Raw genomic sequence first — 15,047 nt, 5'->3', positions numbered from 1 at the left:
ACAAAAAAAAAAGAAGAAGAAAAGCAGCAAAAATCTAGATCAATGTCAAGCAGCCTCAGGTCTAAGGGTCTGTCCTCGTCCTCTTCCTGGACGAAGGTCCAGAAGCATCGTCATCAACGCCGTCATCTGAGCCTGAGTTAGTGCCATCTTTGGTCTCCTCCTCAGATGACTCTGCCTCTACCTCCGTCTCCGTCTCCGCCTCGGACTCATCGTCATCGGGGACTGGTGCCCGTGAGCTACTCCCAACATGAGTGCGCCCCGCCTTGGTGCGGGGGTATACTCTACCCTCTCCATCTCCCCCTCGAACAGGAACAGATGGTCCAGCTGGAGCACCTCCTAGAGTAGGAATCTGAAAGGGATGCTGAAAAGTACAAATGGCAAACGCATCAGTATGCTACAGAATGCAGTATATGAATACAATGTGTGAATACTATGAGCAGTGTATCAGTGCAGAATGCAGTGTATGAATACAGTGTGTGAATACTGTGAGCAGTGTATCAGTGCAGAATGCAGTGTATGAATACAGTGTGTGAATACTGTGAGCAGTGTATCAGTGCAGAATGCAGTGTATGAGTACAGTGTATGAATGCCGTAAGTAGTGCTGTGAACAGTTTGTGGGCTACAATGTGTCAAATGCCGTGAGGGCCGTGTATCAAGTGTTGTGTTGTGCATCAGATTGTGTGAAACAGTTTACAGTTTGAGACCGTGGTCAGAAGAACATACTGGAATACTGTAAATCGCCAGAAGGTCGAGGCTCTGCTGGAGCATCCCCATCGCAGAGGCGGTCAACTCCAGGGACTGGCGAGTGTATTCGGAGGAAGCCTGCAAAAGTGTTAGGAGTCTCAGTATTCTGAGGAATATCAAATGAATTGAAATGAACTAACTGTGCAGAATGCAAAATGCAGTAGTACATATCGGAGGCAAGCCGTAGAACCTGACTAGCTCGTGATCAGCCGGAGGGGAAGCAATGGGGATCTGGTAAGTCACCCCACCATGCCCTCGGCATGTCATCGTCACGGGCAGTGCTGGCCAACTAGCCCCCCGTCCTCTCCGAGCTCCGCTCCTGCCACGGGCCCGAGCCACCCTCGGTGCTCCCGTTCCCGCTCTTGCTCCTACTCCAGCCGCTGACGCCGCAGGCCTCTCTCTCTCGGCTCGACGGCCGCTGCTCAAAGGCTGCATAATGTACGTCCGAACGTACTTTGAGTAGTCACCTATGTCTCTGAAGCGTATCGCATCCCAGCCGATCGTATAGTCAGCCATCTGCTCAGGGGTGAACCTCTTGGTATCCCTCATATGCTCAGGAAGGTGAACCGGGACTATTTGCTCTGGCAAACCCAGGGTCTGGCGTAGGAAACGCTCACCCAGGTACCAAGCCCGACAGACCGGGCCCTCCAGCAAGATCCTGAAGCGTGCAGTCTCCTCGACACCGGCAAATCGCTCCCGCATCACGGCTGGCAATGGAGCCCAAGGCTGCTAGGTTACCTGTAAATGGCATGTAGTTTGTTATCTAGTGTTATTGAAAATACAGTGTAAAGCGAAGTTTAAATGAACTGCAAGTTCTAAACATACCTCTGCGGGGGTGATGGTGTCGAAATAGAAGCGAAAGAATATGAACGTCTCCCATGGTCTCCGCACACACCTCACATCGAAGCGTCGGGAGAATGGAACGACAACAGGGGTCTCCTTGTCAGGCACTGGGACGAGTCTCGGAATGTAGGCGTAGACCCACAACTGTAGAGCGAATATCAGTATGCTTATCAGATAAAGCAGAATACAGAATAAAGAAAAAATTGCAGAACCGTGTACTGTGCAGTGTATTGTGCAGAGTGTACAGTGTGTGCAGTGTACAGTCAGTGTAAAGCAGAGTATATGTGTGTCGTGTGTGCAGTATACAGTCAGCGTGAAGCAGACCACAGTGTGTGCAGAGTATAGAGTACATAAAATGTAGAGCAGAAACAAAAAATATAAGAAGAAGACGTACCTCCCAAGCCCGCCAGTAGCCTCCGAGCAACTGCCCGCTGCAACGGGAGGCTGAGCTCATGTATCCATACAGAGTGGCCAAGGCAGCGCCACCCCAGTCGTAGCGCAGGATCCGCGTGACGTCCACTAGCGCACTCAATAAACAGAGAGGCACGGTGTTCGCCCGATCGGTGAAAATGGTCGTCCCTAGCAGAAACATCAGGAAGCCGTGGGCGTACTGCTCCACCTCCTCCTGGGTCATCGGTGCCTCCTCAGCCAAGGCTGGCTAAACCCTGAGCTGGACCTCGAACCCTGAGTATTTGACAAAGCCGGGGCGTGCGAGAGGCGGTATCTCGCCCAGTAAGTAAATTTGAGCGGCCCCCTACTCATCCATGTTGGTATCGAAGGAGATCGAATCACCCCTTACCTTGATGCTGGTGAGCATCGAGAAGTCATAAGGAGTCATCGTCATGTCTCCCGCGGCAGAAAAGTGGAAGGAATTGGTGGTGTCCCACCACCTCTCCACCAAAGCGGCGAGAAGAGGCCTACTCGCAGTAAGCCGGGAGATTCCTCTGCAGAAGGCGCCGAAGCCGTCCTGGTCTACGATGTGGCGGACTGCATCAAGCAACTCCATGTACCAATCGCTGGTGGCGACATTCCCATACCCCTGGAAGGCATGGAAATCTCCCTGTTTTCAAAAACAAACAGTTGCGAAGCAATATGAAATATACAGTTTTGAAGAACAGTCAAAATTGATGCAAATATAGCGTGTGTGCACGTTTTCAGATTCAAATAGATATCGGGTGCCGGTGTGCTCAAAGTGAACTACAATATCTGATGTATCAGTGTGTTTGTGTGGTTCAGTGAAGATACAGCGTATGTGTATGTTTTCGGATTCAAACGGGTATCAAGTACAAGTGTGTTCACAGTGAAATATAGTGTGTAATGTATCGATGTATCCGGGCTAAGCAGTTAGAGAACAGAATCAACCATGGCAGTTATGTTCTACATTGCGGAAAATAAAGAGGGAAGGCTGTACCTCAGAAGCACCGAAAGACAGATGAGACTCTGGCTCGTGCAGAAGTAGCTCTGGTGGCACGCCCCTATTGAAACTCCTGAACTGGCGAAGTCCGTTAGGAGGAAGTATGTGAATCGCCGGCCGGTAGGTCGCCGGGTCGAACGGGCGAACACTCAAGGGCAAGAGCTCGGCCTCGGGATCCATCTCCTGATCTTGGGGAGTCCCGCCCCATGGAATATCATCTGCCATCTCAGAGAAAGTGTGAAAATGGCAGGAAGAGAGAAAACCGGGCTAGAATACGAAAGGTTAACCAAAAAGTCAACCCCCGAGAGGGCGGAAAATTGTCGGAAAAGTCAGAATGTGGAAAAGGCACGAAGATCAAGAGGAACTCGATGGAAACAAACCCCAAGTGACGGAAATCAAAAAAGAGACACCGAAATAAAGTTTTGTTCGGTTCAAAATGTTCAAAACGCGAAGGTATTCGCGAATCGAATGTCGAAATGGGCTCTAAAACCAAGGAAAACGGAGGATCGAAGGGAGAGAAATAGCCTAGAGAGGTGGGGGAGGAATTTTCGACCAAGAACAAGTGAAGAAAATAGGGTTTAAACCCCTACTTTAAAAGACCCGAGGCCAAAAGACCAAACTGCCCCGATTCAGGCAGATTTGGCCGGTCAGCCACATTGTTGGCCGGTCGGCCAAATATTTGGCCGATGAAACTTTTTAATGGCCGATGGACAACCGGTGATCTCCTCCAATGGCCGGTGAGCCTCCTACACTCTTGTTTGGGTTAGATATGTGGTTTGGGGCCTTCATTGCTCAAGACAGTGCAAGACAGTGCATTTCCGAAGCTCAACCGGTCTCCGTTTTGACCTCAGACTGTGTCTTCTGTGCGCAGCACTTGAATATGTGCAAGGTGTATCCTTTTTGTATCCTTTTGTCCCTTTCAAAATTTGAAAGTTTCCCCACACGCGTTGCTTTACAATGCTTTGATGTGAACGCGCGTTGAGTTGTACGTCATTGTGCTTGCATTGTCATACACCTCCGCACGGTCTGGCGAGACCTTAAACACGCACGGTCTGGCGAGACATAAAACACACACAGTCTAGTGAGACCTTAAATACGCTTGGTCTAGGAGACCTTAAATCCGTCGGTCTGCATTGTCATGCATGATCCTCGTCACGCGTTGCCATACGCACCTTACATGCGTTGTTATGCATCTTCCTCATTTGCATTGTCATGCATTTCAAGCCGCGCGTTGTCGCGCATTTCAAATTCATATGCATTGCCATGCATTTCAAGCAACTTGCGTTGTCGCGCATTCAAAACATGCATCATTTGCATTCCAAAAAAAAAAAAAAAAACATGCATCATTTGCATTTCAAAAAAAACAAAACAAAAAAAAAACATGCATCATTTGCATTTCAAAAAAAAAACAAAAAAAAAAAAACATGCATCATTTGCATTTCGAAAGAAAAAGCCAAAAACAACATGCATCATTTGCATTTCAAAAAACAAAAAAATATATGCATATGTCATGCACTGTAAATAGCATGCATTATCATGCATATGTCATGCATCATTGTAAATAGTGCATATGTCATGCATCATTGTAAATAATGCATATGTCATGCATTTTTATTGTAAATAATGCATATGTCACGCGTTCACTATACATACATACATTCCATTGCATATTGTAAATATTGCATTGTAGTCTGCATGCATTCACTGCATCACCCCCTCCATCTATGGCTTGCGCCTTTCCATGATTGAGCTTGGTCTGGTATGTGCCCATATCTTTCACGTCGAAGCACAGTTATGATATTATGTGTACGCACCTATTCCACGCTGGTATGTTGGTTTGAGAGTGACGGCACCGTATCTGTGTTAGACGCGGCTAGTATGTGTCCATGCCTTTCCTAGGCAAGATTTGGTTTGGCTGCATGCCATATCCATTGTATATATTACATTATAGTGTAATTTTTGCATCCAGCATTAGGATCATTGGTCTTTCCTCAACGGGACATTTCCCCTTTTATGTCATTCCACCCAATTACTTTTTCTTGTGTTCGTCTACATCACTCATGGTTCTGCATGTGTACGCGCCTATTCCACACTGGTATGTTGGTTTGAGGGTTGCGGCACCTTTTCTATGGCAGACGAACTTTGCATGTCCATCATCCTTTTGACATTTGTGTGGTTTTGAACCGCTCATGATTTGATCATGATTCAATTGCATTGCATTTTCATTTGCATTATTATACATAGTTTTGTATATATCGCATATCATTTTGCATTCATTTTGCATGTTATGCATGTTGCTAACAATATTGTACCTGTTGAGTTTTCGTTCTCCTTCAGGCACGATATTGTGTGTACGATTCATTTGAAGCTGGTGCAACCAGACGAACCGCACAGGTATTGTATTCTCCGAGTGAGACGTATCGAGAATTGCATAATTCTCTTACATCCTTTCTGCATTATAGTGTAGTTGGATTGTTGTATGCTAGCTTAAAACTGTTGCATGTTATGCTTCGTTACAGCTTTCTTTGCATGATCATAAGTTATGCTCGGCTTCTTGCATTGTCAGTTGCATTTTGTCCCTGCCTTCGCGCGTATATCTTTATTGTCTTGCATGCTTTGTCTAAGTCTTCGGCCTTGTCAAAAATGGGTCGTCTCTAGGCTTTGAATCTCACTCCTGTCATTCTTATGACTTTCGAGTTCTGTCAAAGAGGGGCAACTGTAGACACCCCATTTTTGACCGTCCTTAAGACTTGGACATCACCGTTTGCACACTCGATGATCATCCTTGTTTGTGTTCGTCTTGAGTTCCCGGAGGTCTCGGCTACACGCCTTGTCTCAGGATCTCTCGACTCGACTGTTTTGTGTTTGGGTTTGCACCAAACACTTGTGTTTTTGCTTTGGAGGGCACGGAATGGCTTGTTGGCCATCCCCACACTCCACCGGCCATGGCTTGAGGCCACCGGCTATGTTTTGTTTCCATCGGCCAAATGTTTGGCCGACCGACACTCTAGATGGTTGACTGGCCATCTATTTTGGTCAAATTGCATTTTTGGCTGGCTGATCACTGTTCATCTGCTTTTGCAGATATTTTTATGCCAGCTATGCTAGCTGGCATACACTCTGCTCCCAGGGATCTCCCTCTTGACTAGCTTGTTTGGAAAGCTTTACAAGAGGGATTGTCTATAAGAAGGAGGCTCTTCTCCCTAAATTAGGGTTACAAAATTTTGAGAAGAGCTCTGAGATTAGGGTTTGAGTTTGTATATATTCCATCTCTATATCTCTCTCTCTTTTTGCCTTGTGTGTGTGTTTAGTCTTACTATTGCACACAAACACCTAGTCCTACACCTTCTCTTGGTTGCTGAGGCACCAGAAGGTTGTTCTTGGTGTTTTTGGGTGGTTTTGAGCTTGAAGAACCTGCTGGAGCATCATTCTTGAAGAGGGTCAACAAGGGTAAGAACTTACTCTTTTTTTCCCATTTTTGCATAGCTTTTTCACCTATCTTGCAACTGTTTTTAGACTTTGTGTATAGCATATAAAAGTCTTTTTTTTTGCCTGCTATAAATAGTTGTTTGAGAGTGTTTTGAGCTTTGGGGTTGTTTGACCCCTCTTAGGCCTTGTTTGGTCCCCATTTTGTGCTATTTTGGTGAGCTCCGGGACCACCTTGTTTGGGCCTCCTCACCACTGAAATCTTGAGGGATTTCAGTGGTAAGGATAGTGATTTAAGGTCCTAAGAAGGAGAGGGCCACCCCCTCTCCTTATCTTCAATAATGGCCATTTAAGCCTCATTAGTGAGCACCTTGTTTAAGTATATGTTGGCCATGCCTTAACTGTTTTTTATGCTTATCTTGCCATGATATAGCATTATTGTGAGTTGGTTTAGGTACACCATGCTTGCTTAGCATACATGTCTTGTAATGCCATGAATTGCCTTAACATGCCTTGTGCTTTGAGCCTTGTTTCTAGCATGCTTTTGGCTTAGCTTTGTGAAGTTTTTATGCTTGTTTTAGCATGCTAAAGGTCTTTTTTTTGGTCATTTTGGTTGTCCATGCTTTGCTTTGTATAGCTACCATGTAACCTCTCTTGTATGCTTTAAGCATTAACCCCTCTAGTATGCCATCCTTGCATCATTTCAGTGGTTTGGAACCACTTGTCATGTCATTTCAGTCCTCATGATATGCTCGTATGCTTGCATTTGATGCCCATTTCATGCTTTAAAAGTTTGGTGTTTCTTGCTCCATGTTTGTGCCATTGTGTATGCCTCTAGGATTAGATCATTTAGATGCCATCTAGGTGGTTTTTGGGGCTTACTTTTGCATAATTTAGGACTGTTTTAGTTCATTTTGGTCATCTGCTTCACATGTCATATGGCCATGGTTTAAGTCCTTGGGCTTGGTGGCATGCCTAGCATGCATTGTAGGTTGGTTTGGCACCTTCTCTAACATGACTTTCAGAACTTATAATGCATGCCATTTGTCCATGTTTGCATCCTCTTAAGTGTGCTTGAGAGTTGTTTCTATATGCCTAAGTGTTGGTCCTTGTGTGCATGCATGTTTGCATGTCATTTTGCCTTCATTCTTGAGCATATTGGCCACTGTTTTTTGCTTAGTATAGAGCTGCCCAAATTAGTTTAAGTCCATAGTTCGCATCTTGTTGCATGCTCACCTTGTGTGTTGTTGCATACTTGTGTGTTGTCACATGTTTAGGTTGTCTAACATGTTTGCTCCATGTGTCGTGGCATGATTGAATGAAGTCACATGCTTGCTTGCATGCTTGAACATCTCCATTGTATTTGGCATACTTATTGGTTAGCATGATCGTCACATGCCTTGTATGCTTGTTCGCATTGCTCATGTTGCATACTAGCTCATACGTTTAGGTTGTGTTGCATTGACATGCATGCTTAGCCTCTTGAATTGAGTATGACAGAGGTTGAGCTCCTTGCTTGTTTATGTGCATTTCATTTGAAATCAAAGTGCATAACTTGGTTTCTTGGGCCATCACGCATCGAAATACGCGATTGGTGGTCCGAGAACCGAGAAGCATGTCCCTTTGAGTCATAAACATGATAAGGGATGTGTTGGTGCACACATTTGCTTGGAATGCATTGCCATGCCTTGTTTTGCCCTCTACTGCTGTCAAAACAGGATTCTGCAGGAAGATTTGGCCGGCCGACCATCTTTAGTGCCAACCGACCAACAATTGGTGGCCGATAGCTTAACCAGTGGTCGGTGATCATTTCCTTTGGCCAGTGACCATTTCCCTTGGCCGGTGGTATCCCACAGGGTTCATAGAGTGCACCTCGGGAATTTTGCAATGATCAGAGAAGGAAAACAGTGTGGACAGAGGCAACTTGTGCATGGCAGTGGACTTCCGAGCAGAACCGAGCACGCATTGCATTGGGCCCTCTTCCCGAGGCTGCTTACTATTTTATTAGATTAGTTAATTTGCTTAACTAGTTTAATTGGTCTGTAATATTTAATTAGCTTGTAGGTTAGTTAAATTTGTATTATTCTTTCAGTCCCTCCGAGCGAGGGCAAATTTGTAATAAGTGTGGGTGCGTGTGTGCATGTCTTCCAACCCTCACTTATTTCTCCCTTTTACTTACCTGCTTTGATGGTTAGTACTAGGATATATTTAATTTAGCATCCTTATGCTATGCTTGCGTGCATCATTCATTAGTATTGCATGTATCGGGCTTGGCGCATCATACTAACTGCATATTATTTCAAATCTAAACTTGAATATGTGCATCAAATGTTTGCATTTCACATGCCATCCTAGGATTAGCCGAGCCTATCCTAATTGCATTCTGTATGCGTTGCATTAGGCACTTAACATGGACTTGGATCATACATTGATTGCTAACGAGTTCTTTGTTTTGGTTTGGAGTACACTGTAAGTATTTTGTGCTTTAGCATCTAGCACGAGTGTGAATGTTAACATGACAGCATGCTTACCATGTGGCTAGATGCTTATGTGATATGACTGCCTGAATGCCTGTGGGTGAAGGTTGGATTGCTTGAGTTGGAACAACTCATCAAAATCCGTGTTTTAGCCTACTCGCGAGTAGCAAATTTCAAAACATTTTCCAAACAAACGGATATACGATGCTTTGTTCCAAATTAGGCGATCTAGTCTATACTTGTTTTGCTGTGTGCATCACATAGTAATTCTATCTAATTAACCGGAATAAAAACACATAACGTTTTCAAAACAAGATATCATGATTAGTAGAGGCCGATCTTCGGATCGGGCGAGAGGGGGTGCTCATAGCTGACCTTCCCCAATCGTACCCATGTTCCCGAGCCGAGGCAACTCTGGTGATGGCGGACACGTGGCCTTAGGCAAACGAGTCAAGGTTTCCTAAATTCTCCCAAAATAAAATATTTAGGTGGCGACTCTGTATCTGGCAAAGCAGTCCATGTTTGGCACTTCTTTTTTAAAAATCCGTTTTCTCAAAACGATTTGCCGGATTTGAACTCTTTGGTTCAGACTAAGAACCGTGACACAAAAATTTCATGGAAGACCTCAAAACTCAAAAATGTGTATATGCATGCATGAAGTCACTCTCAAATTCAACTCTTTAAACCAATTCTTGACTTTAAACTCTAAATTACCATGAACCACGTAAGATACAACTCAATTTCACAAATGAGAGGATGAAATCTCTACCTTAGGTCTTGAATTCAATGTATAGAAGCTCAATTATGCAAATGTTCTTCAATACTCCTAATTCTCCAAGCCAATTTTTGATGAACTCAAGTTCTCTCCTATCTCTCTCTCTCTCTTGTCGGTTTAGTTTCTAGAGGAAAAGGGTGAGATGGTGTTTATAATGCAATAGTTAAGTCACTAACAAGGGTGTAGGAAATGGCCACTCAATGGCAAGTTTGGTAATTAAACAAACTAAAGCAATTTAACATTATCCAATCCAGTTTAATCATTCTAAATCAAATTTAAATTAAACCTACCATAAAATCGCATAAATCCTAATTAACATAGAATACCAATCGATTTCTGATTCAGCTGCTGGTAAGGCTTTCAATTCGCAATTTGAAATTAAAAACACGAATAGATCAATCTATGACAAACAGATAAAATGCAATTAAGATAACACACTTATGCAATAAATTCCGAATTTCAGTCTGACCAATTACTTATCATGCTCGGTCACAGTTTTGCAGTAATCAGAGCTGAGGGTTGTCACAGTATGCGAAATGAAATATGATGCTCTAATCTAACCATCATAAACAGGTAAATAAAAGGGAGAAAACTGTGGGGTTGGAAGACATACACGTTATTACAATTATGCCCTCATACAGGAGGGTCCAAATAAATTAACTAGCTAAGCTAACTAAGGCTAATTAACTAACTATTACAAAACGAATGAAATTAGCAAAACTAGTTAATTAATTATTACAATAACAAATTTAACTAATTAATTACAAGACAGAAGTAACTAGCTGCAACGAATTAATTACAACCTGAATGAACTAACTAAACAATTAATTAGCCCCAGGAAGCGAGGAATAAGTATGCATGAGCGTGGATTTCCACCTAAAAAAGCCACTATTCTGCTGCTAGAATTCCTTTGTTGCACAGTTAGAACATTTGCACTATTTTTTCACCTCAAAATCAGCTCTGCCTTGCTAAAAAGGGACACTGCTTGTTTTGCAAAAGTGGTCGGTAGGCCAGAAGTAGTGGTCGGCCGACCACAAGATGTGGCTTGCCGTCCAAAAAAGTTAGCCTGCTGGCCAAAAAAAGTGGCTGGCTGGCCACTGGAACCTGGTTCTTCCTACTATAACAGAGAGCAAATACAAGATGTAGCCTACCGTCCAAAAAAGTTACCCTGCTGGCCAAAAAAAGTGGCTTCAGCCATTGGAACCTGGTTCTTCCTGCTATAATAGAGCAAATAGAGCACATGCAAGGTATTCTCAAGGTATGTTTGTACACCTTACCCCTCCTTATCGTCAAACAACTCAAAAGAGTGGTAATTTTGATTCACAAATCATCAATCGATACAATTTCATTGCATGATGGCCTATGAATCAAAGGGTACACTTTCAATAAATGCACAAGAAAAGACTCTCAAAACCGCCTCCCTATCATAGATTGATCAAGGGAAGTGGTTGACAATGAATCTTGAGTCATTTTCATCACTAACAAGTATGAAACGAATCAAGACTCAAGGGTTCAATTAACGTCCGATTGAACCCTAACCAAGTTATTATCTTGCACCATTTTTAGCCTCAATTTTATTACTTCATTTTAATTACCAACCATTCCTTAGTTCATTAAGTCCAAAAGTGAGCTTGAAGTCCTCTAATGGAAAGAAGCATCAAACCAAAAGTTATTTTGGGCATAAGAGAGACATCATGCCGTTGGTAATGAACCCCCTAAGGGATTAAACCATTAAACACAACACCTCAATCTCATGCTTAAACAAACATTCGGCTTGAAGCCACTTTTAAAGCAAAGAAAAAGCCAAGAAAGGAGGGAGGTTACAGAAGTGATTAAAGGTGATCACAAGTAAGGAAAGCAAGAAATAAACACGATCAACTCAAATAAGATGGTGTCTAATGCCTAAAACACCAAACCTACGAGGACAACTACACTACAAGCATGCAAAACAAAGCATAAATGAAGTAGACAATTAAAAAAAGTCCTAAACCAGCCCTAATACAGTCAAGATAAGTGCTGGAATTAAGACAAAAATAGCTAAAAAAGGATGCTACAACATGGAGCTATGTAAGTTAGTAAACAAAGCATAAGGAGGGGAGGCTACCCCCTCCATTTTTGGACTTCAAAATATGATTTTAGCAATTGCAAAAACCTTTGAAAATCAGTATTTAAAAGCTCAAAAAAAGATAGTGTAAAGGTAGGAAACACAAGGGTAAAGGTTAGAGAAGTAAGGTGCAAAGAAAGGTGAACCACTCCTTTACCCTTATTGGCCTTAAACCACAAGTTTCAGCCCAAAATTACAGAGTTTTTACAGCCCAAAAAAAGTAGAAAAATAGTAGGAAACAAAGCAAATAAAGCAAGGAGATAAGCCAAGCCTTATACCTCTTGAAGGGGAGAACACTTCTGAGTAACAAATCAACACATACACACCCTCAAGAGCTCAAAGTAGGCTCAAAAGTACCTTAGCTCAAAGATGGCAAGGTTTGGTTTAGAGTGTATAGGCAAAGGTTCAATAACTAGCAAGAGAGAGAGAGAGAGAGAAAGAATTGTAGAGAGAGAGAAAATAATTTGCTCCAATTTTTCTAATCCTAAAAAATGGAAGGTGAGGTCCTCTATTTATAGAAAAACATCACAGTCCCTCAGAAGCATCCATCTATACACGTGGGAGCAGATGTAAGCATTTGTTGAAATAGCTGGCATCGCTGGTAGAAAATATCTACAAGACATACAAGTGGCCAGTAGGCCACCAATTCTGGCCAGCAGGCCACACACTTGGCCGACAGGGCACAAAGGTGGTCGGCCACCAAAAGAAGTGGTTACCTGCCCACAAAAATGGGCCTACAGGTCCCAGGGTTTTTAGGCTTAAAACATTGTTGTTTTGGTCCAGAAGTAAGGCACAAGGTTTGCAGGGTTTTGAAGCTTAGAGCCATGGCATTCGGCTGAGGAATTTCGAGCACTTAACAAGCATATACATCCATCATTGGGCGTGCAAGCAATGGTGCCCAAGTCGTAAGGGCCGTCAAAAATGGGGTGTTTACAGTTGCCCCTCTTTGACAAAACTCGAAGTCATGAAATGATGTGAGTAAATGTCAAAGCCCAAAGACGACCTATTTTGACAAGGCCGTAAGACTTGGGCAAACAAACAAAATACAGATGTAGTTAGCTGAACCCGAGGGTTGCCTACGTATCCTGTTGCAAGGAATCAAACAGGCGTAGTTTAGGGGCAGAATGCAAATAATACACAATATAATGCGAATGATACAAATGATATGCAGTGCAGTGCAATGCAATAATATAATCAAACCACAAGCAGTCCTTACCACACAAATACCATAAAGGGATGGAGATGCAAAATCAAACTACGTTTTATATAGAAAGAAGTGGGCACAGCCAAACGACGCCTAACACAGGCTAGGTGCCTACATCGTCAATACTGGCCTCGACACAACATGGATGCTTACACATAACAGAACCGTGTTTTAATGTGAAAGGGGTGCAAGCACATGCAAAACTATGCCTTTCGCAGAAAGAAAAAGAGTACAAGTAATTGGGTGGTATGATATAAATGAGAAATGATCTGCTGGGGAAAGATAATGATCCTAAAGGCTGAATGCAACAAGATAAAGTACAATGCAATGGATGCAGTAAATAAGATGTAGGATGAACCATATCTTACCTAGAAAAGGTATGGACACAAACCAAATCACGTCTAACACAGAAAACGAGCCGACACCCTAAATACTGGCCTTAGCGCAGCATGGGTACTTATACATGACAGAACTATGTTTCAATGAGAGAAAGGTATGAGCACATGCCAAACTAAGTTTAACATGGAAAGGATGCAGGTGATAACATGGTATGATGTAAAGGATACGATGGATAATGTAGTAGATGGAAAAGGGTAACATACTCCAACCACGCCGGAATTATGAGAGGAGGAAAAACAAATCCCAAACACACTGAAATCGTGTGAGGAAAGAAACACTCTAACCATGCTGAAATCATGAGAAGAGGTCCTAAGAAAACCTCTTAGGGTCGCGTTCCACACTTCTTGAGATAAATTCCAAATATGCTGAAATCGTGTGAGGAAGGGAAGACTCAAACAACACTAAAATCATGAGAAAAAGTCCTGAGAAAACCACTTAGGGTCGCATTCCGCACATCCTGAGATAAATTCAAAACACGCTGAAATCGTGTGAGGAAAGAAACACTCTAACCACGCTAAAATCGTGAGAAGAGGTCCTGAGAAAACCGCTCAGGGTCGCATTCCACGTGTCCTGAGATAAATTCCAAACATGTTAAAATCGTGTAAGGAAAGGAACACGCTAACCACGCTAAAATCGTGAAAAGAGGTCCTAAGATAATGCGATAGATGCAAAGAGTATGATGAGATTGTGCGATAGATGCCCAAAAGGTGATGTAATTAGGCGATAGATAATGCTCAGGAACTGCAGTAAACAAACAAAGCAGCACTAAAAGTACCTCATTGGGCGAGTGGCAATCAACCGCTCTACTCCGATGGGAATCTCCCTCTTGTGTTATTCAAACTCTTATATTTAACTCACAGTTCAAAGGCCCTCAAATGCTGACAAAGGGTAACCTCTGCATGTAGAAGCAACTGATGTTGTTTTTCTTCCTGATCATATTCACAACTTTCCCTATTCTCTAATGGGGTGACAGACTAGGTTGGTTCAGTATCTAGAATTAAGGCGCATACATGCTATCTTAATCTATAGGGCTGTCATACAGATTTCAAGCCGAGGATACACCCCTGGGTATTTAAACCAGACTTTAGTCTTAGAAATTTCAAACCTTTGCATTCTAGGCCTCGGCCATTCAAACTCTAGTTTCCACCGTTGCAGTTGGTCTCCTAGGAATTCATTGCAAACAGAGCCAAGACGTCTCTGGCAGGGAAATGGTGTTTAGGGAGAACGCTTTTGATCACCATTCTAGCTTGAAGCAAGCTTGAGCTTAAGGTCGAGGTACACTCATACTTCAGAGAAATGACAAGGCCTGAGAAGGTGCATCTGGAACGCAAATTTGGAAATTACTGAAGTTGAAACAAACTCAGATGCTCCAATTTTTTCCTCTTTTCTTTTGCTTTGCAGTTCAGAACCTATATAGCTTCAGATAGGTCCTAGTTTGGTTGCTCTCATCTGTTGATCAAGGTTGGAACTTGCAGTTTATGAAAGAAGGAATTATGTTTTGTACATCCCGTTAAAATGATTTATTTTTTGAAATTGGAACTAAGAATGAATTTTTAATCGGGTATTAAGCCTATGAATGACCACAGTACACCACAACTCAACAAAGGAAAAACAAAGTAAAATAACCTAAACACATCTATTTACACTCAAAATGACTCAAC

Source organism: Camellia sinensis, chromosome 11 (assembly GCF_055761805.1).
Source record: "Camellia sinensis isolate YWXY chromosome 11, ASM5576180v1, whole genome shotgun sequence".
NCBI classification, from domain to species: domain Eukaryota; kingdom Viridiplantae; phylum Streptophyta; class Magnoliopsida; order Ericales; family Theaceae; genus Camellia; species Camellia sinensis.
The sequence above is the reverse complement of the archived record's forward strand: the minus strand, read 5'-3'. Positions refer to the sequence as shown.